The 23,410-nt window shown below is 42.5% G+C and overlaps 1 protein-coding gene across 1 annotated transcript in view; it reads right to left on the bottom strand.

Annotated features, from left to right (window-relative positions):
• Positions 1–22,517, bottom strand: part of ATP2B1 (ATPase plasma membrane Ca2+ transporting 1) — a 274,638-nt gene extending 252,121 nt beyond the window's left edge. Inside the window, 1 exon segment of the mRNA XM_033951664.1 lies at positions 21,777–22,517. The gene's annotated coding sequence lies outside the window, so the exon portion shown is untranslated.
• Between the last annotated feature and the right edge of the window lie 893 nt (positions 22,518–23,410).

The raw sequence follows: 23,410 nt of genomic DNA, 5'->3' as shown, positions 1-23,410 counted from the left end.
TTCGCGGCTACAGGGCAGGGAGGTTTGTCGGCCGGGCCTGTTGTCGGTCGATCGGGGGACCTGACCAGCTGTGCATATTCTTCGGGGCGGACCGCCCCCTCCCCCCCTCTTTCGTTCGCCATTGCCTTCTTCCTACCTGCCCTGCCGCAGCCGCACACAGCCGACCGGAAGTCTTCCTGATGTCAGCGCTGACGTCGGAGGAAGGGAGGGCTTTGCTTAAGCCCTCCCTCCGACGTCAGCGCTGACATCGGGAAGATTTCCGTTCGGCTGTGTGCTGCGACAGGGCAGGTAAGGAGAAGGAGACTACCCTCGACCAACCCCGCTGCGATCCAACCCCGCAGGAACCCCGGAAGGATGCAGCTCGGGCGACTGTTGTGTGAAACGAAGTACGTTATACGGATCACGACATAAAGTTCGTTGTGCGCAGCGTCCGCTGTGCGAGGCGACCGTTATGCGAGGCACCACTGTACATGGATAATTTGGTCACTTTAAAGAAGCACTTGAGTACTTTTAAGCTTACAATACAGCATTTTGAAGCTTTTTGTCTAATTCAACTTCAAGAAAACAAAGCTAAGTACAGCATGCAGCTCTTTAACACTGTTTGCTAACGCTATTACACTGAAAATGTGGTATTTACAAGTAAAATAAGATATATAAATAATAGGAAATAAATAAGGGAGATCTCAAAGGGACCAATGATAGCTTGCATCAAGGCTATATTGACTAGATTAAGTTCTAAGGTCATAAATAGCCGCAGGCACTTGAGGTATCCCTTCTCCAACAACAGACGATTTACCAGAGTGTTTGTCAAACAATAACTTTTAGAAGAGGATTATTCTCAAGCACAGTCCACCTATACATTTTTTGAGTAAATACTCGGAGACTTTTTTTTGTGCAGGATGTGGACTATTTAGGTCAGAACATATATTATTCATATAGCCACTAAATGAGATTATTCTCTAGCCTGCCCCAAACTGGTCCATTCTTACACAGATTGAACAGCCCGATACTGTCATATAATTGGTTGAATACTACTATCTCTGAGTTCTGAAGGCATACAGTGAAATTTTTACAATATAATTCACCAGGCGCCCATAGCCCATAACTTATTTTGACTATCAGCTCAAAGAAGATTTTTTTTCCATCTTTAATTTGGCTTCCTTGATCAGCTAATTTATATGAATGGCTGTCTCCTGTATACAAAAACAGCCAGTTAAACCAGGGTGGTTTTGATTTCAATCAAATCGATTTAAGTCCCAATTTAAATCACTAGTCAAAAATCTTGATTTACATCATGGGTTTCTACAGACTCATTCTTATGGTATAATTTTAATATTTATGATCTATCATCAGAATAGGCCAGTTCTTGAAATACTGCTCAAAATAGTGCACTACAGAGTTTCATCTAACATCTTGTGGAAGAATTAGCTTGGTTCCACCCATGCCACTTCAAAATGATTGTTATGGAGGTATTTAGCAATTTCAATGAAATTAGTCTGTTTCTGAAGTCTTTGGCTAGGAGGTTCAGCAAATGAGTATTGCAACCATATGTTATTAGCTTGGTATTCTCTTCATGCTCTTCTAAAATTTATTTTCACCCTGGATACATTTGCAGCATTGTCTGTGACTAAACTGCATACAAGACATTTGAATTTTTTTTTTCACATTATAGCTTTTGCTGCTACTTCCTATAAGAATTCTGCTTTATGTGCATTTCCTGAGGTATCAATTAATTGTTTCTGCAAAAAAAGGTTCCCTTCTTCTGTTGTTATACAAGTACATACAACAGGATAATTGTGGACATTACTTCACCCAACAAGACTTTGAACACTGCATGAATACACAGCCTCAGACTAAATAATTAAAAACTAATCCTTATTTCATGATCAATAACTTTTGGATTATAATGTATCTTAAACAGAAAACTATTAAACAGATACTAGCAGTTCCTCAAAAAAGTACTGTATTTTGTTTTTAAAAAAAATCAAGTTGAAATTTAAAAAATCCTTTTTTGTTTGTTTATATCACTGATTTTTATGCACACTGCAGTTAACACATCTTGTTATTGTGTAGTGTACCTTTCTAAAAAAAAAAAAAAAAAAAGTCTTTCAAAGATAACATTTCATTACTAGTTTTTTAGCCCGTTACATTAATGGGTGCTAGAATAGATGTGTAGACTTAGGCATTTTTCTGTATGTCTATCTTTCTGTCTCTCTCCCTGGCCCCTGTCTGTCTGTCTGTCTTTCTATCTCTCTCCCCCTGTATGTCTTTCTTTTTTTCTGTCACCCTGGCCCCCCTGTCTGTTTTTCTTTCTTTCCCCCCTTCCCTGCTCCCCCTGTCTAGAAGTAGCCCTTCTCCCTTCCTTTTACCTCCTCCCTGTCCAGCAGTATCCCTTTCCTGCTCCCCTGTCCAGCAGTATAGTCCTTCTCCTTTCCTTTTACCTCCCCCCTGTCCAGAAGCACCCTTTCCCTGCTCCCCCTGTCCAGCAGTAGCCTTTCTCCCTTCCTTTTATCTCCCCCCTGTCCAACAGCACCCCTTCCCTGATCCCCCTGTCCACATCCACTAGCCCGGGCAGCCTCAGGGCTTTTGCTAGGCCAGCCCTCCTCACATTATTGAAGTGGGCCAGCCTAGCAAATGCCCTGCGGCTGTTTAATGAATCTGCGACTGCTACCGCTGCTGGTTCGGGGGTGAGAAGAGGAGGCATCCCAGCAGTGGCAGCTTAGTCGAAAGGCAGGAAGTCAGCCGACGTTAGAGATCGGGGCAGAAGGCAGGAAATCAGCTGAGGCAGGCACTGCGCATGCGCAGCATGGCACCACGGAGATTGAAGTGCGTATACGCGCTAAGGGTTTTATTATAGCGGATAAGTTGCACCCATGAAATTTGAGTCAATCAAATTAAATTGTAGTAGAACTCAGTAATCAATATTATTTTAAAACTTTCTAATTTCCACGAAATTATGCTACTATGCCTAGATACAATGGGGCTCTCGGGAAAAGTAAAGAAATGGTTCCAGGAATTCCTAACAAATAGATCATACCAAGTAGCCAGTGATGGGAATTACTCTAATCCATGGAAAAACCCCTCGGCTCCCCACTATCACCCACACTATTCAACATTTACATCTCATCCTTAGGACATCTATTGCAAAAGTTAAGCTTAAACCATTATATATGCAGATGATATATCCATCTTAATTCCCTTCAACGACATAATAAACGAAACAATAGATAATCTTTCTCGCATAATGACCGAAATCGAAAAATGGACAACCGGCTTCAAACTGAAACTAAACACAGAAAAGACAAGTCTTCTTGGCAAGCCCCAAGGACAAAATCACCAGAACATCATTACAATTAAACGGCCACGAATACCAAATCTCCAAAACCATAAAAATACTGAGTATCACACTGGACACACATCTAACCATGGCAGACCACACAAATTTAGTGGTGAAGAAATGCATTTGTACACTCTGGAAACTAAGGACCATTAAAAAATACTTTGATGCTACATCCTTTGGACTACTGGTGCAGTCTCTAATCCTATCAATGCTAGACTACTGCAACATTATTTATCTAGGTATCCCAAAAAAACACAGTACAAAAACTAAGAATAGTGCAGAACACGGCAGTTCGCTTGATCTTCGGATTGAGGAAAAACGACCACATTAGCCCTTACTAAAAAAAAGTTGCACTGGTTGCCAATGAAGGCGCGAATGCTGTTCAAATTTGCCTGTATTTGTTTCAAGCAGGTCTGGGGACTAGCGGCTTCCTACCTGCTACCACACTTCATATTACCAAACAGAAACCAAAACATCTTTATGTACCCAAAGATCACAGGCTGCAAATACAAATACCTTTCTGGACAGGACCTTCAAGTTCCAAGCAAGCAGAGAGCAGTCTTAGCTGGGAAACTACATCAATAGAGCCAGGCTGACCTACGGCGCATTCCGAAAATCAATTAAAACCTTTCTGTTTGACAAATTCATCTCCTAAACAGAAGCCTCTCCATTGACAATGATATATTTTCCCTCTACCAACCTCAATGTAATTTGCTGTCCTTTATCCATTTCTTATGTAACCCTCCCTTCTGACATCCTGTAACTCGCTGGATTGTCCAGCCTTCTTCGAATGTGAACCGCCTATTAGTCTTTCAACTATGGCGGTATAGAAGAATAAAGTTATTATTATTATTATTAACTTTATAACAGTAATTTTTATAAGACATACAACAAAAAGTGACAAAATAAAATAAGATAAAAATGCATACAGTAAGATTCAGTTCATAAACACTAAACATGCTCTTTAATAAGCTGCTTGGTAGGCAGAAATGGTGACATCAAAAATGCTCAATTTATCTTTTCTACAGGGACACATTATCTGCCTTTATATGGAGCCCAATATTACTACCAACCATAGGAAAAAAAGGCTGTGATGATGCTCTCACAGTCATCCATATCATTTACTCATAACAGTTATTAAAATCAGTCTTATCAAATGTCTATACATTGATTAAGTTGAATGAATATAAAGTTACATGGTATGAAACCCTGGCAAAACATCTCTGCATGTCGGTTTCGAAAGGTTCATTTAGCATTTTCTTCCGAATTCTTCTGAGCAAAAGTTGATAAACAGTGCAATAAATCCATCCTGACCTCTCAGAAAAGGACTTAGAGCACTCAACCCTTTTAAACTCATTTCATAGCCCTCCTACTACAAAGCATTAACAGATTTATTCCTCCATATATGACCCTTCACCATTATGTTATCTCAGCAGCTGAATTTTTATTTTTTTTTTGACTCCTGATCTCTAACACACTGGCACTTAAGAAAGGGGGTCATAAAACCACCTTATGGTTCTAATCTTTCTTCAGTCACCACTGAAATCTGTTACAGACAAGTAGCTAACTACCAAAGCAGCTGCCATCAAAGATTTAGGTGGTCTAAGGGCCAAAACAACAAAATTATAAGCCATAGCATATTTAAATATTATGGATACTAAATGCTGTTCTCACTCAATTAGTAGCCTAAAAAAACATGCACGAGTTTTTGCTAAAACTGCTCTATCGATTTGTTCAGCTATTATTCAAAACTGTAGTCAAGGCCACTGACTTATCAAGAGTATGCAACCAAAAGGTAGGCGACAGAGGCTGCCCAATGGCTGATCAGTGCTGCATATTGCCAACTAAAAACCTGGGTCCAATTCACTGGTCAGGTGATCCATTTCCCAGACAGGCCAACCGGTATTTGGAACAAAGGTTTGAGCCTCGGGCACTGCTCACTATTGACATTTATTGGCTTAAGAGTATCAATTTCAAGAGAGAACCATGGTCTGTAACCCCTCATTAAGTCAATAGCTTGGCCAGGGTAGCTATGAAGGAAAGTTCATGGCGCCACTGCCCACAGGGGTGAGTTCTGATGGGAAGTGTATAGAAGAATGAACAGAGGATCTAAATGTAGAAAAACCAACCAAGAGTAATTTTTCAAAACATATACAGTTGTGCTCATTAGTTTACTGCATAATTAACCAAACCTAAGACTTAACATGGCTACATTTTGAGTAATCTTCAAAAGGGATGGATAAATTTGGGACCATAACGTGCCTGTTCAAAAGCTAATAACCTACTAAACACATCTTGAAATAACACGGTAGAATAATAATACTGCTATAACTATTATTCTGCAGTGTAATTCCAAGCTATATTTTCTGAAGAAAAGAACTCTTCCCATCACATTGGTCAAACAGCTCTCCGTTCAAATGACCTGTGTTATTCACAAGACTTGCATACTCCACACTGGCAAACTGTGATCATTAGGTTATTGATGTTTAATAAAGCACAACCTGGTCCCAAAATTGTCTACTGCAGCTGAAGATTACTCAAAACATATCTATGCTGGCTGTTATGTTTAGTTGATATAATGAATGTTTAACTCCTCTCTGTTGGTATTCCACATTTGGATCCTTTGTTCATTTATCATTTCTGATAGAAGGCCAAAAGAGCAAGGAGTGTATCGACCCAGTAGTTTCTAAATTACACGTAAGAGTTATTAATATTAAACTAATGCGTGGCTTAGTGGTTACAGCTACAGCCTCAGCACCCCGAGGTTGTGGGTTCAAACCCTGTGCTTCTCCCTGTAACCCTGGGCAAGTCACTTAATCCTCCACTGCCCCAGGTATATTAGATTGATTGTTAGCCCACAAGGACAGATAGGGAAAATGCTTGAAGTACCTGGTTTTAAAACTACAAAAAAGACAGTACACGAGTCATAAGAACATAAGAACATAAGCAATGCCTCTGCTGGGTCAGACCTGAGGTCCCAATCCCTTTCCCTAATGTAAGGCGAGCAAGTCCCCATACAAAACACTTCTACTGGGAATCATCTGGGCAAAGTCTCATTTATATGAACACATGAAAATACAGCAAAAAAAAACAAAAAAAAAACAAAACAAACCAAGCTGACAATTTAGAGATTGTCATTACATTGATTTCTAACAAAATTCCCTATATACCTGCAATTTAAGTTTTACTATTTTTCTGTTCTTAGAAAAAGAAAGTGTGTAAGATTACTTTTCTGAATTGCACTCACTGGACAACAAAGGAACAACTACTATTCAAGGATGAAAATAAACATTAACCCATTAATTCTATAATACCTCTCCATAACAATCATTTTGAAGCAGCAGCTCTGAAAAGAATGGGTGGAGCCAAGCTAATGCTCCCACAAGGTGTTAGATGAGCAGTATTTCAAGAACTGACCTATTCTGATGACATCAGGTCATAAATATTAAGATTATACCATGAAGAATGAATCTGTAGAAAACCATAATTTAAATCAAGTCTTTGACTGGTGATTTAAATTGGGACATAAAATCGATTTGATTGCAATCAAAACCACCCTGGTTAACCGGCTGTTTTTGTATACAGGAAACAGCCATTCATATAAATTAGCACTAAAATTTGCATGATCCTGAAATGCATGTGCAACTTAAATGATTAGAGCCAACTGGGCATCAACAATTATTGATGTTAATTGGAACCAGTAGAACTCGTTATACGCTAGAACACTAGGCACCCAAATCATACAGCATGCAGCACAAAAGGGGGCGTGGCCATTGAAAGGGCATAGTCAATTTTATAGCATACCGGGGATATGTGCCCAAATTGGGTATCAGGAATTACACCTAAATTCAACAGGCTTAAGTCCTGGCACCCAATTTTGGGCACAAGAATCGGCACCATTGTTATTCTATAAAGCGAACTCAGCCTAGAGCAGGGGTCTCAATGTTCCTCCTTGAGGGCCGCAATCCAGTCGGGTTTTCAGGATTTCCCCAATGAATATGCATAAGATCTATGTGCATGCACTGTTTTCAAAACAAGCAGCACTGTGCTGTTGCTGGCTATAAAAAAAAAAAAAAAAAAGAATAGTAGAGATGAGGAATGGGAAAATAGCTGGATCGGTGACATAGAATGCTGCTACTATTTGGGTTTTTGCCAGGTACATGTGACTTGGATTGGCCTCCGCGAAGACGGGATACTGGGTTAGATGGACCATTGGTCTGACCTAGTAAGGCTATTCTTATGTGAGCTAAGTATAGGACAATCAAGCCATTGTGACATCACCGATGAGGTTGGCTCTTAGGCACTGGTGGAATGAGGCACTATGACATCACAATCTGAGCTCTGGAATGCTGCTACTCTTTGGGTTTTTGCCAGGTACTTGTGACTTGGATTGGCCTCTGAAGATGGGATACTGGGCTAGATGGACCATTGGTCTGACCCAGTAAGGTTATTCTTATGTTCTCAGTGTTCTCCCCAGGGCCTTTTAGCCGGGCGCTCCGCCCAGCTAATTTAGATGACCGCCCGGCTGTCATCTATCAGGAATCCTGCTGCTGCTACCGCTCAACATAAAAAAATCCCCCCCAAAAAACATCTCTCACCGGCTTGGAGATGCGAACTCATGCTTCGGGGCTCTAAGGTGTGCGTGCCGGCTTCCCTTCTCTTCCCCCCAAAACCGTAAATTACGTCGAGGGGGAGGGGGGGTGGAAGAGAAGGGAAGCCAGCACGCACACCTTAGAGCCCTGAAGCATGAGTTCGCTACGGGCTAAGGCAGGAGACTGGTCAACGACGGATAGAAGCTTACAACTTGCTTCGGGCCTTCCTCGCTGCCGGGTCCTGCCTACTTTCTGTTTCTGCAAAGGCAGGACCCGGCAACGAGGAAGGCCCAAAGCAAGTTGTAAGGTTCCCTCCATCGCTGACCTATGCCTAATGAGGCAAAAAAGTCACAGCACAAGGGAAGCCTCCCCTTCGCTCGTTTGGAAACTTCACCGCAGCGCAGGATGCCTATGGTGCAGGACAGGACACTGAACAAATCGGACCTCGCACTCTTTTCCACGCTGTCCTTCGCAACCTTGCTGCTTAAAGCATGGTCACCACCTGCTTGATACCAGTTCATCGCCGATTCCCCCTCTCCGAATCATCATCATGTCCAGGTTATCACAGGATGAAATATACAATGGCTACCCGACGCAGTTAATCCCGGCCAGATCGGTGATCTTCTACCATAATGGGAACCCTTTCTTTGTTGAGAGAAAATTGGTGATCAATGGCAAGCATGTGCCAACTTTTGACGCCCTCCTGTCAGAGTTGACTAGGCATGTGCTGCGCAAGGGCCACCCCGTGAGCACCATGGATGACATCCTGCCAGGCCACACCTACATTGTAGCGAACAAGGAATCTTTCCGGGAGCTCGAGTACGTGACGTCATTGTGCGAGGGGGTTGCCTGTAGTAAAAGTCAGGTGGACTGGTCTGGACTTATATGTTATAGGGGTGTAAGTGACATATAACTCCATGATTGATATGACTGATTATTAATTGACAAAAGGCCAAAATTCATTTGTGGATATGTTTTGATATTTTATATTTAGCAATTTGTCACTGGAAAAAAAAACAAACTGTGCAGGTACAGTAGTACTGTGGTATTTTTCCCCCCCAGGATTTGAAGTTACTGTAAAGTTATTTAAAGTTTGTTTAGCTCTTGGTAGGATAGTAATTGTGAATCATTTCTAACCAAAATTTGTATGTCTACTCAGTAAACAGGGATGTTCAAGATACTGAGTGCAAAAAAAAAAAAAAAGAGAGAGAGAGAAAACTTAAAAAATGGTGAATGTGTGTCATATGAATAAAAAGGAGTGAAAAAGCTAATATAAGGGGCCTGTATGCAAAAACTTAAATAGCTATGTGTAGAAAATAGCTCGGTTTGCATTTGGAGATAAGGATTTTTTAAATTGAAAATGCAAAATTATGCCAAAATTTCTGAGATGTGGTCATTCGTCCCCCCTTCCTCCCAGCAGGTCTACCATCTCTCCTCCCACACTAGGTCCAACATCCATAGTCGGTGGAATGCTTTTTTGTTTGGGGGACCCAAAAACACTGCCTAGGCTCCACCCCAGACCCAGGTGCCATACTAATAATAGTACTAATTGTAAATGCCATTTCTTCCATTCATTTTTCACATACACACAATATAATCTTATTAATAATACATAATGGTAACCACAAAATTAAACTACACAAAGCACACTATTTTACCCCTCCCCACCTTGCACAGCATTTTTTCCTCTCTCCTCCACCCCCATGTGCAACGTCCACCATCTCTCTCTCATTCCTTCCCTTGCTGCAAGGGAGTGAGGAAAGAAAGATAGAGGGATCCAGGGTATATCGCTCCAACTCCTTCTACTGCCACATCCAACATTTCTCCCTCTCTCATCCCCCCCGGACTGTGTGCAGCATCTTTTGCCCCTGCCCACCAGCCCCATGCCCAACATTTCTCCTTCTATTATCCCTCTCCAGAACCATGCGACATCTCTTCCTCCATTCCCTCTACCACCAGGTCCAACATTCTTCCCTCTTGCATCTGTCCCACTGTTCCCTCTCCACCACCACATCCAACATTTCTCCCTCTCATCTCTCTCTACCTTGCTTCTCTCCCACCAACATGTCCAACAATTCTCTTCCTATGCCCAACATTCTCCTCTTTCTTCCTTTCCCCATGTACACCATCTCTTTCCCTCACATCCATGCTCAACAATTTTCCCTTTCTAGTCCCTCCTCCACCTCAGCATCTCTTTCCTTCTATCCTTCCATTCTGTGTCCCAAGTTCATGCTCCCACCCTCCTTCCTTTGTCCCAAATTCATGCCCCTTCCCTCCTTCCTTATGTATCCCAAGTTTGTGCCCCTCCCTCCTTCCTTATAGACTTTGTCTTAAGTTTGTGACCCCTCTCTTCCTTCTGTGTCCCAACATGTCCCTCTCTCCATTCTGTATCCCAAGTTCATGCTCCCACCCTCCTTCCTTCCTTTGTCCCAAGTTCATGCTCCCTTCCTTCTGTGTCTCAATGCACCCCTCCACCTCCCTCCCATGTCCCAATGCGTCTCTCTCCCTCCCTTCTGTGTTCCAAGTTCGTGCCCACCTCTCAAGGGTGTGTTCCTGTGTTCTGGCCAGCTCTTAAGACGTGCAAGTAGGCCTTCTCCTCCTTTCCAACTGTACTTCTTTCTTCACAAAGCCACAAGCAGCAGCAGAGTACTGGTGTGCTAGCTGTGCAACTACCAAAAGGTGTGCGGCCACATAGCTTAGAGGGAACATTGCTTTATTCCTTTTCACTTTTTATCTAATTAACTTTCTATCTCCTTCTCTAATCCCCTAGCTTTTTTCACATTTCTCATCCCCTTTTATCTGCTTCCCATTACCACATTTCTACTCATTATTCTGATCACTCATCTTGACAATTCTCTCACATTGATCCACCATTTCTAGCCTCTCCTCTCCTTATCGCTTACTCCGCCTTCATTTCCTTCCATTCTGTCTTTCTTTCTTCCTCCCACAAGTCCAACATATTTCTGTCCTTCCACTCCCTCCTCCCAAGTTTGACATATCTCCTCCCTTCCTCTTCTGGCCCCAATCCATATCCTTTCCGCCTTTCCTTGTCTATCTTTCCTCTCCCTCCTCTGCTTTCCCTGAGTCATCCATCTCTCCCTCCCCCTTCTTCCCCTCCCCTGAATCTTTTTCCCTTAACCCCCTTTGCCCTCTACATCAAATTCATCTCTCCCTATTTTACCCCCTCCACATCCAGTTCTCCCTCCCTTTCACCCCTTGTACCATCTGACCCTGACCCCCTCTGCCTTTCTCTATGTCCATTTCTCCCTCTATGCTCCTACAAATCCATCTCTCATTGTCCCTCTTCTATCCCCTCTGCCACCTCTTCCTGTTTTCCTTCTACCCGCTCTGCCATCCCCAAGTCTGACTCTCCTTCCATTACCCCATTCCTGAGTCTCACATCTCTTCCTCCTTCCCTCATTTGAGTCTACCATCGCGCTGACCAGCATTCCGCCTCCCCGACGTCAATTCTGACGCGAAGAGAAAGTTCCCGACCAGCCAGGCAGCGATTAGCTGGCCCAGAACTTCATCTCCGATGTCAGAATTGACATCGGAGAGAGGAATGCTGGTTGGTCCAACGCTTCTGCAGGGAGAGCTTGGGGCGGCGGTGGGGGACGTCGGGGAGAGGAAGGCTGATCGGCCCAGTAGATTGGGACAGCAACACGAGTTTATCACAGAGCCCGGGATGGGCTCTGATCGATTCACGTTGCCTTCCCGATCTACAGTTCGACTTATTGGTCACCCCTGGTCTAGAGTTTACTTTAGTTTAATTTTTAATCCTTTTTGTTTTCCTGTTATTTTTATTTATAAATTTAGATTGTTAAACTATTCTATCTTTCCTTATAATATAACTATAATACTCATTTTCTTGGATCTAATTTTTTTTTCCTTTGCCTTCAATGTTCTTTACTTTCCATGGGGTACTTTCTTTTATTATGTATCGCTGTAATGTCTTCTCTTGTATGTTTACTTAGATTGTGAGCCTGTTCTGGGTAGAGAGTAGCTCAGTGCCTATATTTAGTATTGTTAAACTGCTTAAAACCTATATTCAAGTTGTATATCAAATGCAATAAATCCAACCCAACCCTGTTGCTTTTATTTTTAAGTATTAGTACGTGTCTGAATAGGAAAATAAATAATGGAAGGTTTGATACTGGCCAGTAGTTATTCGGAATAAGAGGATCTGCATTACTTTTTTTCAAGGGTGGCTTAAATGCTACTGGAACACTGCCTAAGTGTCAAACCTTAAAAAAGAAAGTCATATTGAGCATTGGAAAATAATTAATAACAATTAACTAATAAAAATAGTGCACCTTTAGTGATCTTTTTACTAAGGCGTGCTAGTTGTTTTAGCGCACACTAAACACTAATGCATCCATAAACTATAATAGACACGTTAGCGTTTAGCGTGTGTTAAAATGGCTAGCAAGCCTTAGTAAAAGGACCTTTTCATTTTCCCCACCATCAGATTTCCCCATCCCGCCCCACCCAGCTACTTTTTTATGCCACCCGGCTGGAAAAAATTTCTGGGGAGAACACTGTGTTCTTATAAGTGAACAGGGAGTAGAAGTCAAGAGAAAAGGAAAGGAAATGAGTGTGAAAACGGCAGAAGAGAAAAGAGGAAAGAAGGTAGTAATAAAGAGATAATGAAGGGGACAGAGGATGGATGGAAAAGGTGTATGAAAGTGCACGAAGAAGGGAAAGGTGAGCATAAAACTACTGTATACTAGAAAGAGGGAGGGGGTGCTAAAATGGCTAGAACATATTATAATTAAATCCTATATTCACTATCAGTTATATTCTATGACAGGGATGAAATACAAATGCCACCCTCAAACACCCACACTATCAGAAAAATACTCAGCCCCAGAACAAACTAACATGATATCCATGCCCACATTTAAAACACAGCCAGAGCTCGAGGATTCCAAAAGTGTTCGGACGTCACCTTGATGACATCACACGCATGTGTGATATCATCACGTCGACATCTGTGCAAAGGCCCTGAAACTGCCAGCAGGGAAGAGAGAAGGCAGCACGCTGGTGCTGACTGATTACCTAAAGGACGTGCCTCTCGCCGTGAAAGGCATGTCCTGTAGGCAGTCAGCCAGTACGCCACAGCACACCTGAAATAATATTAATAAGTAGTTTATTCTTGTATACTGCCCATCCGTGAGGTTCTGGGCGGTTAACAGAGAAGAAGAACTGTACAGTCAGTGTCATATAAATAAAATTTGGTAAAACATAATAATAAGATAAAAATGCATGATTATTTGACAAACTTATCAAATAAATAAGTTTTTAAAAAACTTTCTAAAGACACAAGAATCCATTTGACAGATCAGTGGGCTTAATCAAGAGTTCATTTTCCCTAATTGAAAAGCAAGTGTCCTATTCAAAAATCTCTTGTAACGACAGGCCTTAACTGAAGGGTGCATAAACCTAAAATTATTACAGGTATTTTTAGATGATCTATAAAAATTAAATTGGGAGGTTAGATAACCCAGAGTTAAACCAAAAAAAGCTTTAAAGTAAAGACAGCCAAACTTAAAAAGAATACGTACCTTGAAAGGCAACCAATCTCAGGAGGCACACTGGTTTAGGGTGTACACGCCCATACACAGTCAGTCAGTTAAGACTTTCCCCCTCTTTTACAAAGATGTGCTAAGCTTTTTAGCACACTAAATGCTAAAGCATGCATGTTATCCTATGGATGCGTTAGCGGTTAGCGCATGCGTCGTTTTAGTGCGTGCTAAATCCGCGCTAAAACGCTTAGTGTGCCTTTGTACAATAGGGCCTTTGTGGTTTGCCTGTGCACTGGCCTTTCATAGCCAGCACATTCTCATTTCAACAGATAGAAAAGCTTAATGCAAGGACAAACACCTTGTTAAAAGAGAAAAAAAAATTGAAAAGCGTCAGCATGAATTAAGTATTCTGTATAAAACCTATGAGGAAGCTCAATTAGGGGAGTGTGTGGCACAGTGGTTAGAACTACAGCTTCAGCACCCTGAGGTTGTGGGTTCAAATCCCATGCTGCTCCTTGTGACCTTGGGCAAGTTACTTAATCAGAGACCTACATGGTTCCACGTTTCATTCATCGATTAATAACCTCCTCTCTCCTTTTTAAAATTAGATTTTTTAAATAACAAAAAAATTGTTTTAAATTCTTCTTAAAACATCCTTAGAAAAAATATTTCATTTTCTCCCCTTTCAATAGCCTTAAAACATGGATTCAGCAAAAGAACTTTATCACTTATCTTAATGATGCAGGCAGCCACAGCCCGACGGGACCCGTTTCGCCAATTATAATGGCTTTATCAAGGGTTCATAACAACTGATGCATATTTCATTAGCCACGACGCAGTTGTTATAAACTCTTGATAAAGCATTATAATTGGCGAAACGGTTCCCGTTGGGCTGTGGCTGCCTGCATCATTAAGATAAGTGATAAAGTTCTTTTGCTGAATCCATGTTTTAAGGCAATTGAATGGGGAGAAAATGAAATATTTTTCTAAGGATGTTTTAAAAAGAATTTAAAATAGATTTAATTTTAAAAAGAGGAGAAAGGAGGTTATTAAGGATCGATGAATGAAACGTGAAGCCATGTAAGTCTTGGCTTCGGTTCATTTACCAACTACCAAGCTCGTTCCGAGATCCTTTTCCTCCCTTACAACCACACTCTATGCACTAGAATCAGGGCTGGGCAACTCCGGTCCTCAAGGGCCAGTCGGGTTTTCAGGATTTCCCCAATGAACATGCATGAGATCTATTTGCATGCACTGCTTTCAATGCATATTCATTGGGGGAAATCCTGGAAAGCTGACTGGATTCCGGCCCTCGAGGACCGGAGTTGCCCACCCCTGCATTAGACTGTATTGTTGGAGTGTTTCCGTTTTGATCCTACTCACCATCTATTTTTGGAAAAATAGCAAGTTACTTAATCCTCCGGTGCCCCAGATAAGAGTGTGAGCCCACTTGGACAGATACGGAAAAAATGCTTGAGTACTTGAATGTAAATCACTTAAGAGGAGCATAATCAAAACATACTTCTAAGTCCGATTTGGGCATATGGCGCTAGACACCCAAAGTCGGCAGTGGGAAAACGCCCATTCTCATAAAATACGTCTAGAATATATATATATATATATATATTTTTTTTTTTTTTTTTTTTTTTTTTTTCAAAAAATCGTCTCATCTGAACGTCCAGACTATTGTTTGTCCAGACCGCCAGGATGTCTATGTTTATACCACATTTTCGACCAAAATTTCGTCCAAGTCCCAAACGCTCAGAAAAGACCATTTGGATGTGGGAGAGGCCAATCTTGTAATGGACTGGCCACCCATACATGGCGACAGAGCACTGGGGCACCTTACAAGGCACTGCTGTAAACTTCACAAAAAGGGTGTACATAAACATCTCACCACAACTTCCTTGCCGGTCATGGTGAGCCCCCCCCAAAAAAAAAAAAACAAAAAAAAAAAAAACACCTAGAAACATAGAAATCCCACCTGTCTACCACCCCAATAGCCCTTGTGGCACCTATATGGCAGTAGAGTAGGGTTTGGTAGGGGCACATGTTCCACCATAAATGTAGTGGTTAGAGTGGCTTATGGGCCTGGGTCCTCTTCTCTATGGTTCACTAGCCCACCCCTCAGGCTATTTAGGACACCTATGTGCAGCTCTACTAGGCTTTCCTATACAAGATGCTGATGTTCTGGAGACAGGTATGTACTTTTTTATTCTGATCTTTGTGGAGGGGGTGATGGGGTCAGTGAACACTGGGGGAGCATGTGGGAGTCTTTACTTGGTCTCTGCAGTGGTTGTCTGGTCACTTTGGATACCTTTTTGACACTCATACCAGTTTTTGCATTGTTGAACTCATGTTTAAGTTTCGTCCAGGATGTCTAGTAAAACATTTGATTATCCCTGGTGGATGACTTAAGTCTAGGTCAGTCCCCATCCTGCCCCACATACTGCCCTAACCACTCCTCTAGATACATCCCTTTCAGCTCTGAGCGCACAGCGGCTTTCAGAGGCATAACAAGTCCTGGAACACATCCAGAAAGTCGGTTTGATTATCGGCACTTGGATGACCTGTCTTTTAGGTCATCCAAGTGCTGACTTTGGCGGATTTATAGACGTGTTTAAGAACAAAAGAATTGCCGCTGCTGGGTCAGACCAGTGGTCCGCTCACGTGGCGGCCCTTAGGTCAAAGACCAGCACCCTAACTGAGACTAGCTTTACCTGCGTATGTTCTGGTTCAGCAGGAACTTGTCTAACTTTGTCTTGAATCCCTGGAGGGTGTTTTCCCCTGTAACAGCCTCCGGAAGAGCGTTCCAGTTTTCTACCACTCTCTGGGTGAAGAAGAACTTCCTTACGTTCATACAGACTCTATCCACTTTTAACTTTAGAGAGTGCCCTCTCTTTCTCTATACCTTGGAGAGGGTGAACAACCTGTCTTTATCTACCTGTCTTTATCTACTATTTCCTTCATTATCTTGAACAATTCAATCATGTCCCCTCTCAGTCTCCTCTTTTCAAGGGAGAAGAAACATACATAGAAACATAGAAAAAGACGGCAGATAAGGGCCGCGGCCCATCTAGTCTGCCCACCCCAATGACCCTCCCCTATTTATCTCTGTGCAGAGATCCCACGTGACGATCTCATTTCTTCTTAAAATCAGGCACGCTGCTTGCCTTGATCACCTGAAGTGGAAGTCTATTCCAGCGATCAACCACTCTTTCGGTGAAAAAGTATTTCCTGGTGTCGCCGTGCAATTTCCCGCCCCTGATTTTCCATGAATACCTGCACCTTTAATACCGATTACCTGATGTTTATAAACTCTCTCTCCCTCCCCCCAACAAAAATGCAACAAATGATACAGAACACAACTGAGTCCCTTCCCTTACCATTCAAACAGAATTAGCCAAATTCTAATTACACTTCTGTAACAGCAAAACAGACTCCTTCCATTAATCTGAGCTTCTGAATTGGCCAAACCCTGCAAAACAAACAAAACACCAAACCACACACAACCTAGGTAGCATAAGTGACAACAAGGACAAAAACAAGAACCAGCCCTGCCAATGAAAAAAGTATCTGAAATATTTCTCTAAACCTAGGAACTCCAGTATTCTTCTTAGCAGGAAGTGCCAATAGGACAACAAACTAGACTGCTACGGATCCCCGCTTACTAAATTCACCTATCACACATGCAGACTCTTACAAAATACAGTAAGTGACCACAATTTAGGCAATTATATATAGAAACATTTCTTTTTATTGCAAACCTCCAAGTCAAACACTACAGCGTGGTTTATAGTGCCGGCCGTGGTGTCCAATGTTCACAGTTGGAACTGCTACCGCCGCGGCTGACGCTAAAAACTGCACTACAGTTTCATATAAGGGGGGGGATGTTTCCTCCTATACTGGGCAAAATATAAAAAGAGATACACACTTCCCATAAAAAGGGGCACTCTACATAATACAGAACTAGGAGAAAAAGCAGTTACTGCATCAATATATACGTACTGTATATTGTATCCTATCACCAGGCTAGAAATGCAACACGACTAAAGAGAATACTGAGCACATCCAGAACATTAACATCTTTGATATTATGATGTCTATACTTTGTACATTACTATTATACACGTAAGCACTTTACATGTATTGCAACACAAAGAAATTGTCATGACTGTTTTCTTAATCTGAGAAATGTGAGAGGAGGGAAGAACAGAAAAAGAAACAGGACATACAAATAAGGAAGAGATTAAAAAAATAGAATAGAGAAGAACAGAAGAAGAAATATGCAATAAAGAAAAAAACAAACCAACAACAACCACCCCAATAAATTTTTTTTAATTTTATTTTTTTAAACAGGAAAAACTGAGCAGGAATCAAGAAGCATAAAGGCAGATTATGAGAATAAGCCTGAAAATACAGATGGCTTAAAATATTTTATTGAAAAATTTTACATTACAAGATAAGAGTTATATGATGTATGGCGCCATATTTATTGGAAGCAAGCAGGGGACAGGGTAAAGAGTATTTTGTGCTAAAATGTCTATTAGCTCAGAATATTTGATTCCAAAATTATATTTGCATTGTAATATCATAGAATATATGAACTGACTTCTCAATTAGGATAATGGTACAGAGCTCAAGTAGCTGTATGGTCTAGAGCAGGGGTAGGCAATTCCAGTCCTTGAGAGCCAGAGCCAGGTCAGGTTTTCAGGATATCCACAATAAATATGCATGAAATAGATTTGCATCTCAAGGAGGCATTGCATGCAAATCTATCTCATACATATTCATTGTGGATATCCTGAAAACCTGACCTGGCTCCGGCTCTTGAGGACCGGAATTGCCTACCCCTAGTCTAGAGAATATTGTAATCCTTGTATGTGCAAAATATCTTTTGAGAGTCCTCTAAATAGCTTCCCTCAAGAAGCAGACTTGTTTTCTTTATTTAAAAACAAACAAAAAAGGAATAAAATATATATTAAGGCACCTGTCAGGTCTCTGACCATCCCTCCCGCCCCATTCTTCTAGACCTTCTTACTTTATTTATGATTCCTGGAGGACAGGAGTGAACCCTAGTTACCCCTGTCTCAACAGCACAGAAATAGCAGATTGTGCCAGCAAACTAAGGCTGGCACCACTTAATTTCTACCACACAAAATGGTAAAAATAAATGATACTACTGCTGGCCTCGTTCTGCTAACACCATTTGCTTCTGCTCCACTAACATGGCAGTCGCAACCGGGGGGGGGGGGGGGGGGGGGAGAGGGGGAATCACACCTGCTCTGTGAAGAGAACAATAAATAAAGGAGAAGGGGGTTTAGGAGAAATGGAATTTGAAGATGGTGGTCCAATTTTTCAGAAAAAAAAAAATAAAACAAACCATTTAAATTTTCCTTTCATTTTAATTAAAAGTGAATTGAAACAAAAGCACATTCCTAGGTATCACTGCCAAAAGATGGGCAGAACCATTAAAAATTCTATTTTAAAACTGATTTGGGTTGAAGAATTTCATACATTAAAATAATAATATAGTTTTGCAGGGATAATACTACACAGCATCTGAAAGCAGTCATTTGAAAATCTCAGGGTGAGCAAAATCCTATGCATGGACGCATTACAAATTAAAATGGAAAAATCTTAGCAAAGGGAGTATGGAAAGTGAGTGAAGAAAGAACCTTGTTAAGAAAGTAGCGAGTCTCTCTCCTCCACCCCCCCCCCCACCCCCCACAATATGTACATACCACCTCCTGTCTGGACAATAAGGCTAGCTAGCTGTTTTAACTTCTCCAAGGAGAAACTTCCAATTTATCTTGTATTTATCCACATCCTTCCCCTCCCAAAAAATCATTTGGGAGAGTTAGCTATGACTTAGGTACATCATTAAATGAAAGTGAAGGGAGCTACACACTTCCATTTGACATCTAGAAATTAATCTCCTTATTTAACACATCATTTGCATGTCTACTGGAGTGGAATATAATGTCTCTCAATTATTTTTAAATACTATTACACAATAAATGACCAAATATATAATTGTATTCAGAAACCATTAAAAATTAAACACAAACATTATGCTATATTGTAAAATGAACATGCACAGAACACGCTTAGGTACTGTATATTATAATAAACATTGACACACCTGTGCTCCAAGTCTGAAAAATCAACATGCAATTAAAGTTTAAATACAGTATTAGCTGCAGTTACATAAAGAGAGGTGGACAGTAGGCAAGGCCGCTCTTCACACAACAGTGTACACAGCTCACAACTTAACATCTGAGGCTATAAAGGGCAAAACTAACCCCCTTTTTGCCCTCCACAAACTTATGCATCACCAAGAAAACGTGATTTGATGATTGAAAAGCAAAGTAAACAGATAATTCTTCAGGGTAAATGAAACTATCTACCAAATGTTTTGGAAGGACAATTGCTTCTTGGGAAACCATTGAACCGGAAAGTATCATTCAAGCGCAAAGGCCTCCACGGACTCACGTCGTTGACATCCAAAGATGATTAATTTTGATCGACATGGGTTGTCATACAAAGCAGCAACATAAGTAGTTCCCATGGGTTGGCCAAAGGCTCGCCTGTCTCGGGGTCGGAAGCGTTAAAAAGCAAAAAGAGTACGTTCAAAACGAATCAATCCTGCAGGGCGTAGTTTGCGTCCTTTGTGCTAAAAAAAAAAAAAAAAAAAAAAGTACGCGTTAATCGCCCTTCCGAACGATAGAGCAGCGCAAAAGATTGCGGCTGGAAAGCACATACGTGCGTAAGCGGCTCAAGCTGGGAGCTGTGTGTGAATGTGGGTAAAGCCTTCGTCAAATCGATGGAATAGCTCTGCGGGAAATCAGCGCCGCATTAAAAAGAGAGACAGAACACCACAGCATCTCCCCCCCCCCCCCCCCCCAAGCCAACCACCGAGGCTTAATTTACTGAGAAGTGAGAGAATCCCCTGCCTGTCACAGCCTTAAATTACAGCGAAACCACAAGATTGCAAGCAGCCAAGAGACCACAAATCCGGAATCTATTCTCAGAGCTTTCTAGCCCAGGGGAGTCTAATCCAAACTCCTTAATCCAACACACACACAAAAAAAAACCCCAATAACTAGCTCTAGCAGCCATGTGCATGCATTTCACGATTATTATGCGGTCATTATATCGTAGCTCCTTCCAGGGTGCACAGATTTCCCCATAAAACGAGATAAGAGAAAAACTAATATCAACATTTTCTATTTTAGGAAACCCCGTAATCCGGGAATTACCATACGAATAACAATAAGACCCAAGTCAACCGGGAGATGGGGGGTGTGTGCAAAAATATCAGAGCAAACCGTACTCAAGGTCAAATTGCACGTACAATTTCTGAACAGCCTGTAAATCCAACCAACCTCGACCCCCCCCCCCCCCAAAAAAAAAAAAAAAATAAATAAATAAAAGATCAACAAATTTCGGTCTAAGGTCGTCTACAGAGTAAATGAACTTTTTTTTTTTGCAATGCAAATACATTATCAGCCTGAACGTTTGCTGTCGGTCATATTTCCATCACTTTTTTTTTTTTTTTTAACATATATAATAATTCCGTTTTGTTACCAGGTCACGATCCTTCCCCAGGCTGCACGTTCCATGGCCTAGCACCACTTGTGAAGGCATCCGGCTGTGCAAATTACTTTAAAAAAAAAAATTCAGAAAAGGGGGTGGGGGAGAGGAGCAGATGACATCGTTACACACACACACACACCTGTCATTCCCAGCACGTAAGAGAGCGCAAGAACTGCTACAGTAGCCAGCTGGACTGGAGAGCCAGCAGGGCAGGTTGCTCCCCCCCCCCCCCCCAAGACCAACATGGGGTGGATAGGTGGAGATGTAGAATGTAAGCAATAAAAAAAACCACGACAAAAGCAGGGAGCAGTGGTTAGAGCTACAGCCTCAGCACCCTGAGGTTGTGGGTTCAAATCCCACGCTGCTCCCTAGGCAAGTCACTTAATCCCCCATTGCCCCAGGTACATTAGTGTAAGCCTACTGGGAAAGATAGGGAAAGCACTTACTGCTACTATTTATTATTTCTATAGGCTGAAAGGCGTACGCAGCGCTGTACATTTTAACATACAATAGACAAGTCCCTGCTCTGAAGAGCTTACAATCTAATTTAGACAGGACATTTCAGGGTTTGGGGGGGGGTTATGATACAGTGGGAACAGGTATCTTGAATACCTGAATGTAAACCACTTAGATTATAAGTGGTATATAAATACTTAAATAAATAAATAAGCAGCAGCCAGACAGGGCTCCCCCCTCCCCCAACCCCGTCTCACCGCTCACCTCCAACCAGCCTGTCAGTACAGCAGCGACTCCTTCCTTCGCCTCCCGACCCTGCAGACAACTTTGAGGGGGGGAGAGGGTGTTCCCCCCCTCCTCTCGCCTTTGGGGTTTTTTGTTGTTGTTGTTGTTTCTTCTCAAGCCACACAAAAAGCTGCTGTGAAATGTTCCCCGGAGCGACGAAGAAGGTGGGCAGCAGGAGAGACGGTGGCACTCGCCGGAGCTGACTGGAAAGGAGAACTGAGGGAAGGAGGAGGAGGAGGGAGGGGGGGTTGCGAGTCCCAGAAGCCGAACCGCAGCTGCTCCCGCTGCCCTCCCCTCAGGCAGCTGCAACCACCGCTCCCCAGCGGCCCGGAACTACCATCTCAGCCGCCAGAGGCTGCTGCCCCGGCTCCCCCTCTGCCGCCACAGCGGTGGGCTGACCGGCACTGAGAAACCCCTGGGGGTAGGACGAGGAAGGGCCGCTTCCACTGAGCCCGGAAAGGAGGGGGGGCGGCGCAAGGAAAAAAAAAAAAAAAAAAAAGGTGGGTGGGCACGAGGTGGGGTACAGAAGGAAAAAAAAAATACGTTTTTGTGTTGTTGTTTTTTTGTTTTAATAAGCCACGGAACTAGAGGGGAGGAGGGACCCTCCTTCCCTCGGCTTACTCACCCTGGACTCGCGCTTTCCCCTCCCTTCCCCTTCTCTCTTTTTTTCCCCCCTTTCGCGCTGTGCTTCGCCGCCGCAACCCCAGCTTGGCCAACACGCCGCGGCCGTCACGTGACAGGGAGGGCGGGGCCGAGGGTGGCGGTGGGCGTGGGAGGTCGCGCGGTCCTCAGCCTCCGGCCAACAGCAGCCCAGGTAGGCGTGACGACCCCGCTCAGTAGACAGCCCCTTCCCTCCACCCACTTCTCCCTCCCCGTCTTACTTTTGTCTCCCCCTTTTTTTTACCTCGCTCTGCGCGCTCCCTCTTCTCCTGGGCGGCGCGCGTCTCGAAGGGTTGTCCCCACCCACAAACTTCATCTCGCCCGTTAATTGGTTCTGACGTCGTTGTTTCCATGACGTCATTCATCCTTTAAAGAATGTTTTCTTTTATTTAATTTTTTTTTGCATGTCGGGCTTGGAGGTGGTTGGGCTGCAATTGTTCTTTCTAGGTCCCTAAAGCACTATTAATTAAAAGAAGGCTATGGCATGCGCTTATAAACACTCTAAACGTTTTGGGCGGGGGGGGGTTGACAGTAAATCATTATCTCTTTGCATTAATGGTGCCTCACCTTTGCCAGTTCCAGACGAGAAAAATACCCTCTTTGTTATAGGGCAAAGGCATAGGCGCCAACGTTTCAAAATGATCAGGGCTGCCAAACAATAAAAACGACTCCTCCTTTGATGCAAATGAAGGGGTTTTGCTCACTGGGGGTGCTCAGCATTCACAGAGCCTTCTCCTGTGGACATAGATATTATCTGTAAACCATTTTGAACGGACTCTTCTTCATAATAATGGCATATAAACATTTTCTAAATAAATAAATACTAGAAGCATAGTTTCTCACTATTAAAACAGCGAAATCCAGAGCTGATTCGGAAGAAAACAACTACTGATCTCACGAAAAGAAGTGATTATGGCTCCCAAAAGCTATTGAGAAACAGTAACTAAACAAAT

The sequence above is a fragment of the Geotrypetes seraphini genome, chromosome 7 (genome assembly GCF_902459505.1).
Source record: "Geotrypetes seraphini chromosome 7, aGeoSer1.1, whole genome shotgun sequence".
NCBI lineage: Eukaryota > Metazoa > Chordata > Amphibia > Gymnophiona > Dermophiidae > Geotrypetes > Geotrypetes seraphini.
Note: the sequence above shows the minus strand (reverse complement) of the source record. Positions and strands in the feature narration are given on the sequence as shown.